We start from the raw sequence: 16,902 nt of genomic DNA on the forward strand, positions 1-16,902 counted from the left end.
TGACAAGAATCTGGAGTTCAGACTGTCGGCACCTTGATAAGGCACATCTTTTGGTTTTCATACGGTTGATGGCAAAGCTAACATTCTGATAACGACTTGTAATCTTCCCTTATGAAAGGTCACATAGCTTCTCTCAGAGATAGAGGTGCCTCCTTGTGGGCAAGGACTGTCAATAAAGCAACTTCAAATATTAGTAACTTACATTTATTAAGTGTTTACTCTGTGCTTGGCACTCCGTTCAGCACTCATTTCTTTAATCATTATGGTAATATTATGCTAGTACACAATAATATAACAATTATTATCACCATTTTACCAATGGGGAAACTGAGGCCAAGAAAGGCCAAGGCGGGGTTCCCTGGTGGTGCAGTGGTTGAGGGTCCACCTGCCGATGCAGGGGACGTGGGTTCGTGCCCCGGTCTGGGAAGATCCCGTATGCCGCGGAGCGGCTGGGCCCGTGAGCCATGGCCGCTGAGCCTGCGCGTCCGGAGCCTGTGCTCTGCAACGGGAGAGGCCACAACAGCCAGAGGCCCGCGTACCGCAAAAAAAAAAAAAAAGAAAGGCCAAGGCCTCACAGGTAGCAAAGAGCAACTTCAAGTCTTTTGGAGAGTTTATATGAACATTTGCCTGCATGTGTGAATATCTGTTTATATGACACATCTCTATGTATACTTCTAGGATTTATATATGTCGGTATATGTTATATATTTATACATGTTTATACATGTACTTAGTTTTATCATGCTGAACAGAAACATAATCACAGAGTTTATCCAAGTATATAAATTTATGTGTTCATCAATTAACTTCAGAATTTGTCACTGCAGTAAATCCAGGAAAGATCCTTAATGAAAATTAATTCCACAAAAACTAAGTAGTTATGTATGAGATGTAGATCAGTGACTGGCAAAGGATTTTCCGTAAAGGGCCCCAAAATAAATATTTTAGGCTTTGCAGGCTAGACTGTTTCTGCTGCAACTACTCAATTCTGCCATTGTGTGGGCGTGAAAGCAGCCAGAGACAGTATGTAAACAAATGAGCAGGGCTGTGTTCCAATAAAACTTTATTGACAAAAACAAGCAGTGGGGCACGATTTAGCCCTTGAGTTTAGTTTACCAACCCCTGATGTAGAAGCAATATACATACACGTACATTATAACCAGATATATGCAATATATTACTACTTCCTTTCTTTTTATATAGTTTATTTCTCACACAGGTATGATATTCAGCTGGTTTTTGTAACAGTACTCTGATATTCACTCGCTATGACAAGTATTATAATTTAAAAAATAATAAATGAGAATTCAGTTAAATATTATGTATTCATTATTGTATAGATTTTATTGTATACAATTACTGAGGTTTCTTCCTCAATAAATGAAGTTTTAATTCACACTGTCAGTAAATTAAGTTGGATGAGTTGGACTTTTAAGGGAAAGATACTGAGATTATTCTTATATTTGTAGGTAGTAAGTGACTCTTTGCCTTTTGATCTATTTGTAGATGCCTTACACAAAGAGTTTAGATTTTAAAAATATTTCTTGCTGTTGTTAATAATACAAAATATAAAATTTCTTTTCCCAACAGGAAAAGGAAGATTTTTCATCATTCATGATGTGCTTCTAAATTCCACTTAGCTTGAGTAATTAAAGGGTCAGATTCTTTCTATTACGTTTCTGGCTTTCAGCACTGCCATTTGTCTTTTCTTGGCACTTTTTTATAAAGATCCAGAAGATGCTTAAAAGGGTGAAATTCTATTTTTCTTGGCATTAAAAAACATACATTTACTTGTTGCTAATATTTTATATTTATTTAATGAATTAATTTATTTACTTTGGCTGGGCCGGGTCTTAGCTGTGGGATCTTCCTTGCGGTATGCAAACTCTTAGTTGTGGCATGCATATGGGATCTAGTTCCCCGACCAGGGATTGAACCTGGGCCCCCTGCATTGGGAGCACAGAATCTTACCCACTGAACCACCAGGGAAGTCCTTGTTGCTAATATTTTAGATTATTTTACATTAACTGATTCTTACTACTGTTCAAAAAAAAACAAAAACAATAACAAAAACTCTTACAACACTAATATTCAATACTGAAGCTTAAACAATTCAAATGCTGTTTTTAAGGATTTAATATTTCATTGGAAAGGAAGGCAAATAAAAAATGCCTAGTTTCAGACATCCTAGATCTTTTCTGCTAGTTCGCACACACCTATTTCATGACCTTGGGAAGCTTCACAGTGTAGGACAGGGAAGTCAGAATCTCAGATGCTTGGATTGGAGTTACACCTCTTAGCTGAGCTGTGCCTGAATTATAAAACTTTGTGTACCTCAGTGTCCTCACCACTGACTTGAGATCAATGATGAGGAAAAAGCAAAATAAAACATGATGGAGTGTGAGTGGGGTATGTATCTCTTCTCTTCCTTTTAAAAAGTGGTGTCTTCCTCCTTCTGGAAGTCCCTTTTTCATTTTAAAACAAACACCATTCTTTGAAAATGAGAGTGCTAGTGAAGAGAACATCACCCAAGTACAGAAAACAAAGCAGAAAAGGATGAGAGGTTGCATACTGAAAGACATGTTTGAGAACAAATATCTTCATGGAGCGTGAGAACCCTCATTCCTCTGACCTGAATCCTTTAGCTGTAACCCAAGATAGAACTAAAGGTTCAAAGAAGGTAATTACTTATTATTTAGAGGGTAATTGTAATGAGCCGAGATAACAGAACGATGGCATTTCAAAGCCTGACACTGCTTTTTTTTAAGCAAAGAAAATGACTTCATTAAGGAATATTCAAAATTGTTCAGGTTGGCCTTGGGCATGATGTTTAGAGAGAGACAGATGACAAAATCCGCTTGCATGGTCTTGCATGTATTTGCTGAGGCACCCAGGAGAATGGAAGGGGTATGCATGAGGTAGGAAGATACCATCTTATCAAAAAACAAATTGGACATCATATGCCCTCAACTTGACAGGGGGAGCTTTCGAGAACAGCAACTGAGCTGCTTCTCAGTTTTGCAGCAGAAATTGAAGTCAAAGACAGGAATTTTTCATCTGCAGAGTTCCTAATTCACAAGAAAAGCAAGAACTTTCTTTGTAAATTGATTTTTGAGTTCCTCATCTGAGGTGTGAAAAAGACCAGGGTATTGTTTTCCTATTAAACAATTTTTTTGTTTGACTATCTTTTTCTTTAGAGATAATCAAATCCCTTAACCTTATCAGACTTTCACTTTGGCATTTGGGGATGCCAGAGAATGATTTTCTTAGTAAAGAAGGTTAGGGATCCAGAAATGTCTCCCTGTCCCTCTCTGCTGGGTACAGTTATTTTCCTCCGCGATTTCTCATCCTGTGTATCTATTTATCTAATGTCAAGCTAGCACGTCAGGACACCCTGTGACAAGCTGGGCTGATGATGTGACCGCATGGGGACCAACTAACCCTGGTCAGTACTCACACGTTTTCTCTCTTGGGGACTGAAACCAGGCTTCATGCTGATCACTGATGGCTCTTCCAGAACGAAGCTTTGCCAGTTTCCATCGCCTGCTAGATACAACCAGCAACTGCAGCTTTCCTGAGTGGGTATCCTCCTATTGATCATGTGCTGAAAGTCGGAACATTTCTGGGAGTGGATGTGTGTGAGTGTGTGTGCGAGAGAGCCAGAGAAAGAGCAGGCTTTCTTGTTGCAATGAAACAGAATTTATGAGTAGGGGCAGACAGCTTTCGCTCCTGTTTGGCACTGTGCATAAAAACGAGGCCTGTGTCTCCGTTTTCTTAGGGACTCAGTTCCAAAGAGTTTTTGTGTGTGTGTGTGTGTGTGTGTGTGTGTGTGTGTGTGCGCGCGCGCGCACCAGGGAAAAAGGATTTGGGCGCTTGGGGAGAGCTAAGGGAATTAGTGCAGGCAAATTCATAAGCAGGGCAGAGCCAGGAAAAATCAGGACTGGGGCACAGTCCTTTTTCCCTTCAGAGTATGGGGTGTCCATGGGATGAAAACCACTTCTGCAAAGAAGCCTTTGAATTTCCACAGTGATGTCGAAGTCTGCATGAGCATCATACTGCTCTATAAAATGAATGGAGCCCCTCTGGGCCATGGCCAAGGTGCCAGGCAGGTAGGGAAAAAATGGTGAGAGCCCTTGATTACAATTACCTGGGCTTTCTCTTGGCCTCTGGGACTCTGGCTGGGATCCCTCATTGCCATCAAATTCACAGTCTTTTGCACCATCATCTTCTGCCTGAATTAAAGCTCTCCCCCCTTTTTTTTCCTCGCTGAATCGAACCACACTGTGAATCTAAGGTTTTAACCTCAACATTCTATATTTTCAGTTTAATTAAGTTCGTATCCTAGGAAATGCTTTCCTGCCAACCTCTACAGTGAGACACTCTTGTCAGGCAAGAGCTGATCCTCAGTGCTCTGTGGACCAGCCCATAATTAATTTTAAGAACAAAAGGAGAATTATTAAGAGTTATCTATGTTTGATCATGTTGTCGGGAGGTGCAAAATATATGCTCACTTTCCAGGGTTACTGTGTCACATGCTGTCCAGATTTTGCATGGAATTGGATGAAGACACCTCCAGCCATGCGACCCCTAACCCCTACCCAGAATTTGTTATCAGAGAAATCTTGGATTGAGCAGCAGTAAATTCCTAGGAGACAGAGGTTTTTATGGGTACCTTTTTACACTTTTCATTACCAGCAGAAAAGACAGAATTTTCCTCTCCCAAAGCAAACCGTTGTTTCCAGGCTTGATTCTCTGTTGTAATGAAAGCTAAGTATGTGTGTGAATCTATGGGGTGTGTGTGTGGCTGGCGGGATTGATACTTCAAAACACATGGCCAGTGGCATTTAATGATCGTCAATGAAACAAAGAGAGTGAAGGGAATTAGCTTCGGTGCTTCATCTGCAGTTCCTATCATTAGTCGAACTTCAGCTAAATAGCATGCCGACGTCCTAGAGGACCTGGCTTCGTATTTCTCCCATAAAATGTCTCCCATAAAATGAAGTGGAAAAGATGTTGCCCATCAATGAAGACCACAGAGGGCTGTTGAATGCCATAGAAAGCTTTCTAGATGGGGATTATAGGGGATGTGACAATACACAATACCACAGTCATTCCAGGCAGACTCCTTAACTAAAATAAATGTTAAATCATATAGAAACACTACTAACATTTCCAGTAAAGATGGCTCAAATCCCTCAAGCACAAAGATGACAAGACTTTTGGATAGGGGCCGCCTTGTGGTGGGAAATAGCCAGTATCTGAGTATAGCGACTCAGGAGCACTTGGGAGAGACTTTGACAATTGTTAAAGAAAAAAAAAAAAAAAAAATAGTGATCCAGGAAGCCTACATCATTTCTCAGTGTTCTAACCCACTCATAAGAGTTCAATCAGATGCCGTGACCTAACGTCTCCTCCTAAACTCCCTCTGAGACACTGACTCAAATAGATGTTTCATCAACTGTCTGGGGCAGTAACAGGTTAACTGACAGCTGAAAAAAATGCCCCAAACCAAATCATCACAGGCGCACTTTTACTAGTCACACAAGTTGATGAGACAATGTCTGGATGATAGTAACGAACTCATCCTTTTATCTAGGAATAAAGGCAAAGATATTTTCATTTAAAAAAATAAATGTTGCAAGTAATTAAATCATGTACCTACATTGCAAAGCCATTATTTATACAATAAGAGAGTCCTGCTAACTCTGCCCTCCGTTATTCTCCAGCCCAAGATTCAGCTGGACTTGTTCACTCAGGACTTTCTTAACCAGCTGTGAACTTCTGCTGCTGCAATTCTGTTGTTACACCTTCCTCTTACTTTCTAGATCTCTGAATCGTAACTACTCCTCCAACACCCAATTTCTAATCTGTTCCCTTGTTGATAAGGTCCATACTCAACAGCGCTATCCTTTATCAGTTTTGGTCTTTATTACTCATTTGACATACGTTACTAGCTAACTTGTTTTCTTTCTGAAGTTTTATTTTGAAATGATTTCAGATTTACAGTGTTGTAAATATAGTACAGAGTCCTGTATATCCTCCATCCATTTTCCCTTTACGTTAACATCTATATAATCATGGCATGTTTATCCAAACTAAGAAATCCACATTGGTTCAATACTACTATTAGCCAAACTGCAGAGTTTCTTTGGATTTCTCCAGCTTTTCAAATATGAAAATATGACCTTTTTCTGTTCCAGGATCCAATCCAGGATCCCACGTTGCATTTAGTCATCATATCGTCTTGATTTCCACCAATCTGTTTCTTTTTTTTTTTTTTTTTTGGTGTGTAACCTTGCCACTTTTGAAGGGTGCTGTACAAGTATTCTGTAGAATGTACCTCTGTTTGTGTTTGTCTTGGGTTTTCTCCTGGTTAGATGGAGGTTATAAATTCAGGGGAAAAATATTAAGGAGATGAAATGCCCTTAATTATCACATTATACCAGAGGGCACATGACATCATTGTGACTTATTAGTAGTGATGTTAGCCTCAAACACTTTATTAAGCTATTGTCTGCCACCACGTTTTTCTGTTATTTTTTTATTTTTCTTTTCAGATTCTATTCATTAGAAGCTAGTCACTAAGGTCAGTCCACATTTCAGGAGAGGGGAATTAAGGTCCACCTCCTGTAGGGAGGAATACCAAAGACTTTCTGGGAACATATTAAAAACCACAATGGCAATTAATAAGTTATGGGAGAGATGCTTTCAGGCTATTCATTTATCCTATTTCTCCTTCACATTTTGCTCACTAAATTTTAGCATCTATCAGTGGATTCCTCAAGAAGCAATTATTACTATGGTGGTCCAGTGGTGCTTTTCTATCTCCTTCATTCCTTCTATATTTATTATTTGGGATTCTTCTGTGAGGAATATTTGCCCATGTCCCCGTTTATTCATTTACTTAATCATCTATTTATATCATCATTTCATGGACTTTTATATTGTTATTTGTGTTATGATCCAACACCCTCTCTCTTTATTCTGCTCCAGTGTTGGCCATGGAAGCTCATGTGTCTTTCTGACAGGCCTCTGCTTGGGGAGGGGGCACTTCTTTAATTTCATGGACTTTTATATTGTTAGTTGTGTTATAATCCAACACCCTCTCTCTTTATTCTGCTCCAGTGTTGGCCATGGAAGCTCATGTGTCTTTTCGACAGGCCTCTGCTTTGGGGAGGGGGCACTTCTTTAATTTCATGGACTTTTATATTATTATTTATGTTATGATCCAACACCCTCTCTCTTTATTCTGCTCCAGTGTTGGCCATGGAAGCTCATGTGTCTTTTCGACAGGCCTCTGCTTTGGGGAGGGGGCACTTCTTTAATTTCATGGACTTTTATATTATTATTTATGTTATAATCCAACACCCTCTCTCTTTATTCTGCTCCAGTGTTGGCCATGGAAGCTCATGTGTCTTTTCGACAGGCCTCTGCTTTGGGGAGGGGGCACTTCTTTAATTTCATGGACTTTTATATTATTATTTATGTTATAATCCAACACCCTCTCTCTTTATTCTGCTCCAGTGTTGGCCATGGAAGCTCATGTGTCTTTCTGACAGGCCTCTGCTTGGGGAGGGGGCACTTCTTTAATTTCATGGACTTTTATATTGTTAGTTGTGTTATAATCCAACACCCTCTCTCTTTATTCTGCTCCAGTGTTGGCCATGGAAGCTCATGTGTCTTTTCGACAGGCCTCTGCTTTGGGGAGGGGGCACTTCTTTAATTTCATGGACTTTTATATTATTATTTATGTTATGATCCAACACCCTCTCTCTTTATTCTGCTCCAGTGTTGGCCATGGAAGCTCATGTGTCTTTTCGACAGGCCTCTGCTTTGGGGAGGGGGCACTTCTTTAATTTCATGGACTTTTATATTATTATTTATGTTATAATCCAACACCCTCTCTCTTTATTCTGCTCCAGTGTTGGCCATGGAAGCTCATGTGTCTTTTCGACAGGCCTCTGCTTGGGGAGGGGGCACTTCTTTAATTTCTGGCACTTCAAGATGCTCCAGAGTCATTTTGTATTTCCTGGATCCTAGAATCAACTATTTCCCCAAGGAGCCCTGGTTTCTATTATCAATGAATGGCTTTTAGAAACAAAGATTTGGGCACCAGTTGTGCTTGTTGCTGCTGGCCTGTCACTGCTTTTAGGTGCTCTGACTGCAGAGAACTAGGTAATATATATGTATGGATACTATATATTCCTTCTGTATTTCAGTACCACCCCTCTCTTCTCTCTTTCTCTCTCAGATACTACAGCTCTTACTCAAGCCCACCTTTCATTTGCTTTTGTCACTTCTCTCTTTAGCAGTGAGACACCTGGCTCCCTATTCACAACCCACTGACTGACTTGTTCAACTCTAGTATACATGTAAAGCAGTTTCAGAATTGCTAACCTGTACCCCTGAAAAACACACTTACCAACTACAGTACAATGTTTAGGTATAGGTTTTGGGGTTTTTAAAATTTAATTTATTTTTGGCTGCATTGGGTCTTTGTTGCTGTGCGCAGGCTTTTTCTAGTTGCGGCGAGAGAGGGCTACTCTTCGTTGCGGTGCGCGGGTTTCTCACTGTGGTGGCTTCTCTTGTTGCAGAGCACGGACTCTAGGCGCATGGGCTTCAGTAGTTGTGGCATGTGGGCTCAGTAGTTGTGGCGCATGGGCTTAGTTGCTCCGCAGCACGTGGGATCTTCCCAGACCAGGGTTCGAACCTGTGTCCCCTGCGTTGGCAGGCAGATTCTTAACCATTGCCCCACCAGGGAAGCCCTAGGTATAGGTTTTTTTGTCTTTAGTATCCTATTTTCTAGTCACCACTGCTTACTCCATTAACTTAGGTCACCTCATTTTTTGCCCCATTCTCTCCAGTGAGGTTTTCTCCCATATTTGTAATACAGTTAGATTCATTTGTCCGAGTCTGCATTTTATCTGGGATCCTCCAACATTTTCTGTTTGTTTGTTTTAATTTGTGTGTAATGAAGTTCACTCCTTGTGGTGTATAGTTTTGTGGGTTTTGACAAAGGTACAGAGTCGTGTATACCCCATCACCGCACCGTACAGAATTGTTCTATCACCCTACAATTTCCTCTGTGTCTCCCCTGAGTCAATCACTCCCCCTCCTCAAATCCCTCAAACAAATACTTATCTCTTTTCCACTCTTATAGTTTTGCCTTCTCAAGAATGTCACATAAATGGACCAGGGTATATGTAGTCTTTTGTTTTGGTTTCCTATACTTAGCAAAAATGAATTTGTTTCATCAATGACTCATTACTTTTTTTTTTTTTTAAATATTAACTGAGGGATATAGAAAAGTTGGATATAGCAAAATTGGGGTGCTTACTTAGGGACAAATGACTGTGAAGCTTTTATTTATTTGGTAGTTGGTTTGTGTGGGGGGGGGGTTTTGCAGTTTATTAATTAATTTTTGCTGTGTTGGATCTTCGTTTCTGTGTGAGGGCTTTCTCTAGTTGTGGCAAGCGGGGGCCACTCTTCATCGTGGTGTGCGGGCCCTCTCACTATCACGGCCTCTCTTGCTGCGGCGCACAGGCTCCAGACGCGCAGGCTCAGCAGTTGTGGCTCACGGGCCTAGTTGCTCTGCGGCGTGTGGGATCTTCCCAGACCAGGGCTCGAACCCATGTCCCCTGCATTAGCAGGCGGATTCTCAACCACTGCGCCACCAGGGAAGCCCGATGACTCATTCCTTTTTATTGCTGAATAACATTCCATTGTATGGATGCACCATGGTTCACTTATGCATTCACCTGTTGAAGGACATCTTGGTTGTCTCTAATTATCAGCAATTATGGACAAAGTGGCTATAAACATTTTGTGCAGTTTTTTGGTGAATGTAAATTTTCAATTCATTTAGGTAAGAACTAGAAGTGGGATTGCTGAGTCCCACAGATGCTGAGTCATACAGTAAGGGTATGTTTAATTTCATAAGAAACCAACAAACTGATCTCAAAAGTGGCTAAACCACTCTGCATTCCTACCAACACTGAATGAAGGAGAATTAACTTTTTATATTGTTTCCACCTGTAACACCAGAAGGTGTGGGACATTATTTACTCATCACAATTACTTATTGAGTCCCTATGGATCAACCAGTATTCCAGTGTACTTTAATAAAGAGTCACTCAATTGGAAGAGAAAAATAAATGGGTATACAAATAAATAATTTTGGAGAGTGATGAATACTATTAAGACGATTGTTCTGTGATTGAGATGAACCACTTTGAAGAATTACAGAATTAAAATTTCATTTGCCCCACTGACTAAGAATTTAAAAATTCACTGAGACCAATGGATATGTCATGGGTGTTCTGACATGATGCTTTGGAAATGTGCTGTTCAAAGAAAATTCAATAAACTAAATCTTTCACTGGATCTCTGGTTCTAAAATCTCTTCTTTGCATGCAAGTGAACAAGGATCTCTTGAAGTGGGCTTGAGCATCTGTTTTATGTTTATTTGTCTGTTTTTTAAATGTAATTTGGAGAATAAAGAGTAGAGGGCCAGAGGAGGAGGGATATCAGAAGTAGAGGGAATTTCTCGACTGTCATCTAAGACAGACTCTGCATTGACTGAAAGGTGACTTAAATACTATTTGTATTATTAAGGAAAAATAATTCAATTGGGTTATGAGTATTCTTGTCTTTAGAAATGGATGATACAATGTTTTTTTAAAAGAAAACTATGAATTAGTTTAAAAGACATCCTTTGGAGAGACGTATAGTATCGTGCATGGAAGCAGGAAAGAACTTAATGTTTAGCTGTAGGGGGTTTAGAAATGGATTTTTATAAAATCAAATTTATGATTTAATAATTTTCCATTTGGATGGAGGCCAGGGTGTCAGAGCAGTTTTCCTGATACCATCAAACTTCTCTTATGTAGAAATGCATTATTTATCTAACCTAGGAAGAGACAAACTTCCTGAAACTAGACATTTTAAAATGTTAATCATGGAACTTTGGCCAATAATATAACTTGAGAATGTCCAGAAATCTATGATGGTGCCCAACTAAGGTTCTAGATGCACTGAACACTGGGTGTGATAAATGTGTTTCTGGGGGGTTAGCCCCCCCTTAGAAAGGCTGAGCTTGACAGGGATAAATGAGCTTCACTGGTGATGAACATGGAGTTAAAACCAACTGAGTTCCAGTAACTGTAATATGGACGATTGCTACTGATGTCTGCTCTGCAGACATTCTGATCACTACCGTGCTACCCAGTTCCTCTAAGCTCAGGAAACTAACAATTGCCGGTTCTCAGTCAGGTAGGGAGTATGTAGCTGGCTTCCGGAGACTATTCGGTTTAGTAGGTTCTTGGGGAAGGGAATCATTTGTGCGGGAAGTTGTGTTGGGTGTCACTGGAAATCGATGCTTTGCCAGAATTATGAGCAAAAACGTTCAGAAGCCGTTTTAGAAGGCTTAGAGTTATTTTTCTGTGAAGCAAAAAATTCAGAAATGTCTTGTGAATTTGGAAGAGTTTGTACAGTTCCCTATTACATTCTCTGTGGCATCATAATTCCAGGAAGCTGAGCTCTGAAATCACTCACTGGCTAATGATCCCCAGAGCTGTGAAGAAGAGGTGGACAGGCATAGGGTGGGCAGGACTCTTGGCCTTGTTTAGCATTTATTTCCTTGCAGCGTCTCTTTAGCTCATCAGCAACTCATTTCAGATGGATAGGAGTGATTTTCAACTTGTTGCTGTTGTTTTAACCTCACTTTATCTTCATGCACATCCTTTCAATGAAATAACTACATTTCTTCAGTCAAGATATGAAAAGACATTAATGAATAAAACATGGATGAATTCTGTAGGGAAGATAAATACATACATATACACATATATATATGTATATGTGTATATCTCTTCTTGATCCAGTTTTGATTTTCTTCCTTGTCTCTGATGGACAGATTTCTGAAGTTAGAGCTTCTGTTCTTGTCCGTGGTCCCTGCCACCCTTAGATACTATTTCTCTCAAAGCCAAGAAAGACAGCACGAGGTTAAGGGAAGAAAAGGCGGGAAATGAAGTCTGGATTCTCATATATTAAAACAGACAACAACAATACTCTCGGGGCTTACCGAGGGAATTGTAATGTAATGAATATATAAAATATTTTAATGAGGTAAACTAGAGTTAAGCTCATTTAAGGAAAATAATCTGACAGTGATTAAATAAAAGCCTAGATTTATTTAAATGTAGGTCAAAGTTTGGGTCCTGTGCAAATATGCTATTTTAATTTGTGAATGAATCACCTGCCTAGTGATGAGTAAATATCATTTCTGGTGAGAGAACGAGGGCTGGCCCCTCTGCTGTCTGCTGCGGTGACACCCGGCCCCCAAAGCCGCTGGATACAATCCTGCAGGCACTCCCAGCCTACTGATCCGCTTTGCAGCAGCGCCACCTGTCGGTAACGCCGGGCAGGGGACGGACCAGTGCAAATCAACCTCAAGGCAGATTTCATTCCGCTCGGCCTGTATTGTTTCCTCACTGCGAGGGAACAGGCAGAAGGACCTGGGACTTTCATTTTCAGCCTGACGCTGCATGTTCCCCAGACTGAGCTGAGGGAGAATCTGTCATCGCGTGTCAGTTTAGTGCTGGCTCTGGGAATTAACTCTGTTACACATAAAAGGACAGGGAGGGGATTTGCGGACTCAGTGAAGGGAAATGCTGTCTGAGGATTCCAACCTCGCATTACTAACAAATATGAATAAAGATTTTCATCCCTTGGAAGCCCTAGCAGGAGGAGCTTTCTCCTTTTTCCATCTGTCAGATGGCTGTGGGGCAGGAAGTTGGGAGCTCCTCAGAGGTAATGAGCTTTGAATATTCGATTAAGGAATTCCATTCCACAAGCAGACTTTCTGGCTTAGGGGTTTCAGAGGCCTTGGAGAGAGGGCTGCACTGACGTTCAAGATATAAAACCGTCCATCCTCTGCATCCTGGGCAGGGTGATGCCAGTCTGTTAAATGGTTGCTTTGGTGGTTGCTTGGGAAGGCATTATGGCCATGTTGATGGTAGAAACGAGCTACTTCGCAGAAATTCAGAAGAACACTGAATACCAATATTTCCTTAATTCTTCATTCCAAATGTAATTGGAATCACTGGTAATTTTTGTTGTTGTTGTTCTTATGGGGAGAAGAGAAAGAAGGATTCCTAGAAATGAAAGAACACCCGTGTTCTACTTTTCTTATGAACAGCTTTAATTATACCCTCTGCTACTGATTGATCACTTTCTCTTGTTTTCCCCTCCAAATTCAAAATGAGAGGTGAAGAGAGACAGAAGGGTCATTTTGGTTTCAAGCAGGATACAGTCAGGGTTGAAGGTTAGGCGCAGAGACACCATTTCTTTTTTATGTGCTTTCAAACCCTAAGTTGGAGCAGGTTTATTGCTGCCATATAACCATGACTCCCATGATCATTTTTTTATGTTGACTAAATAGCCTCAAGGATCCAGCCTCAGGCCCTCATTTGATTCCAGTTCTTCCTCCTTGAAATAATATATGAATCTAAGAATCTGAAGTGGGTGTACAGTCATGAAGGAAGCAAATTCCTTCCCAACAGTATATATATAGTAAACACAAACAATGAAATGGGTGAAACCATAGCGACTATACCAGGGCATGAAAGAGTAAAGATTGTGAGTTAAAATCAGACTTGGCATTTAAACTCCATTGTTATTAACACAGAGTAAATCTTGTCCTCTCTGTCTTGTCATTTCTCAGAACCAATTCTAGAACCTTGTATGCTTCAACACTCAAGTCCTGAGCAAAATGATGTGAATGGCAAGATGATTCCTTTTAATAGCATCCCACCAAACAGTCACTGTTCAATTAAAATACACCAGGTGAGCCTTGCTGGACTTAAGTGCCTTGATCATCATCACAAAAGTAAGGGACAGCAAAGGATGAATATATAATCTACAGTTAAATTAAACAAACTAAGCAAAAGAAATGCACCCCTTACCCCAAATGAAACACAATAAGCATGAATATTTCACTGTGTATTCTAAGGGTTAAAACAAGTCAAAACAAAACTGGAGTGATTATTTGGATAATATGAAACAGAGCATTAATTTCCAAGGGATATTTTATGCCTAAAGACTTTAAAATCCAGCAAAGAGATAAAGGTGTGTGTATATTAAAATTAAATAAGAGAAGCATAAGCTACAACATGGAACATTACATAAGGCAGTGATTAATTAATTAGTAAATCAGTTCTATACCATCTTCTATGAGTTTATAAGAGGGAGTGATCTCTAATGGTCTGGAAAAGCAAAGAAGGATTCTTTGGGCTTTGAAAGATAAATTGAAATAACTATATGGTAATATTACTACCCTTTCTTAGTTCTTAAGTGTACTCTTCAGAGGTACCTTACTTTGAATCTCTTATGCATTTTCTAGGGTAAGTGGTTTATGCTTCTTAATCCAAGAAAAGCCTAAAATATGTCATAAAATATAAGAAAAAGTTAAAAGGCAGCTTTGAACTCCAACCTCTTCAAAGAGTTGAGATAAATGAACAACCAGAGAAAACAACAACAACAAACCTTTGATGAGCTGGAATATAGAGAGAGAAACCGTAAGACTTTGATCTGAAAGCAGAGTGGACATGAGCCATTTATCTAAACACCAGTACCTAGCAACATGTTTCATAAATGAAATAGTTTGCCCTTGCATTTGTACTTCCATTCATTTTCTCAGTCATTTGCCAAATCTTTTTTTTAAAATTAATTAATTAATTTTTGGCTGCACTGGGTCTTCATTGCTGCGCACAGGCTTTCTCTAGGTGCGGTGAGCAGGGGCTACTCTTCGTTGTGGTGTGCGGGCTTATTGCGGTGGCTTCTCTTGTTGCAGAGCACGGGCTCTAGGTGCGCGAGCTTCAGTAGTTGTGGCATGCGGGCTCAGTAGTTGTGGCTCGTGGGCTCTAGAGCGCAGGCTCAGTAGTTGTGGCACACGGCTTTAGCTGCTCTGTGGCATGTGGGATCTTCCCGGACCAGGGCTCAAACCATGTCCCCTGCATTGGCAGGCGGATTCTTAACCACTGTGCCACCAGGGAAGTCCCCATTTGCCAAATCTTTACTGGCTCCTTCCTTGAAGAACAAAGCTTGCTCTCATGAAATAGGAAATAAACACTGGAAAAAGACATTGATACTTGGCTTTTAGAATCCCTCAAAATAATGAGGAGGCAAAGGGTTTTTAGAGCCAAGGTTAACACTGTGATGGAATAGTTACATACACAAAGGGTACAGAAATTAAGTCTGACCTTGGGATTAGAGAAACTACCACAGTACCACAAAGTCTTTGGGCCTTGAAGAGTAAGTAGAATTTTTACAGCAGAGAAAAAATATATAATTCTCTACCATTATAATTATATACTTATAAATAGAATAAGTAAAGTGAGGGAAGAAGGAAGTGAATAGTTTTGAGTAAAATGTGAAACGTTGGAGTGGCAAAAGTATAGAGAAGAAAATTGTCAAAGAGACTTGGGGGGCTTCCCTGGTGGCACAGTGGTTGAGAGTCTGCCTGCCGATGCAGAAGACACGGGTTCGTGTCCCGGTCCGGGAAGATCCCACATGTCGCGGAGCGGCTGGGCCCGTGAGCCATGGCCGCCGAGCCTGCGCGTCCGGAGCCTGTGCTCCGCAACGGGAGAGGCCACAACAGTGAGAGGCCTGCGTACCGCAAAAAAAAAAAAAAAAAGAGAGAGAGACTTGGGTACCATAATAGGAAATTTGGACTTTACCCACATAGCAATGATCCTCAGGCCATGACATCATTCTAGGCACTGATATTTTAGATATTGGCTGTGCTTAAGAAGTAAGGCAGCAGAAGAGAGGGCTGAATTTTACAGGATATTTGAAGCAAAGTATAATTGAGAATAAATTACATTAGGTCTAATAAAAGCTATGAAAACATGAGACTAAATGGGTACAATTACATGGGGATAAGAGTCGTAAAAATGGAGAGATTAAAAAAAAAGATACACAGGGAGAATCCTGGGCATTGTGAATGACTGGGTATGCAGAGAAAATAAAGACAAGAGGGTCACTTGTGAAAACATTATTCACGTAGGTGATAATGTTGGTCAGGGTAAGCTAATTTCTGTGACAACTAACTCCAATAAACTGTGGCTCAACACAACAAGGATGTATTTTACACTCAGTGACATTCTAATGAGATCTGACAGAGGACTGACCAGCTCTGTTCTGTGAGGTAACTCAGGGACCCAGGCTCCTTCCATTGTGAGCTCCACGACCCTGTAGGATCTTGAATTCCTACCCCAGAGCCTCTGCATCTGGCCAACAGGTGAGGTAAGAGACAAAGACAGAAAGGACTATTTCACAAGGTTTAGCATCACGCCCAGAGAGGGTGCCATCAGTTCCACTTCTATCCCATTAGACACGTCTCAGTCACATGATCCACTGAACCACAAGGGAGCCAGGAAATGTAGTCTAGCAGTGTGATATTAAGGAATAGGACATGGATATTGGTGAACAATTGGCCAGTTTCTGTTAAAATGGTCAGTGGATGGTAATGCCATGAACCAAAAAAGAAAATGACAAAACCAGTCTGATGGGAAGCAAAGAACGTGAGTTCAAAGTTGGACATCTTGAGTTAGTGTGGTATGTGTAACTTCATGATGGTTGAAATATTCTGCAGAGAGTGTTCAGTTTGAGTTTGAATATCAGGGTGGAATTGCTGTTGTGGAAATCATGAGTATATAGGTGATGGTATAAACAACGTTGTGATTGAGATAAAGAAGGGAAAACCCTAGATGAAGCATTAGGGACCATGCGTGATAAGGCATGGTCGAGGAGAGGAAGCAAGCAAAGGAGACTGAAAAAACCAGTCAGGTGTGTGGAGAGAAAATATGGAGAAAAGGCAGTCAAGGTAGCCAAAGCGGACTA

This window comes from Stenella coeruleoalba (genome assembly GCF_951394435.1).
Source record: "Stenella coeruleoalba genome assembly, chromosome: 21".
Taxonomy (NCBI): Eukaryota; Metazoa; Chordata; class Mammalia; order Artiodactyla; family Delphinidae; genus Stenella; species Stenella coeruleoalba.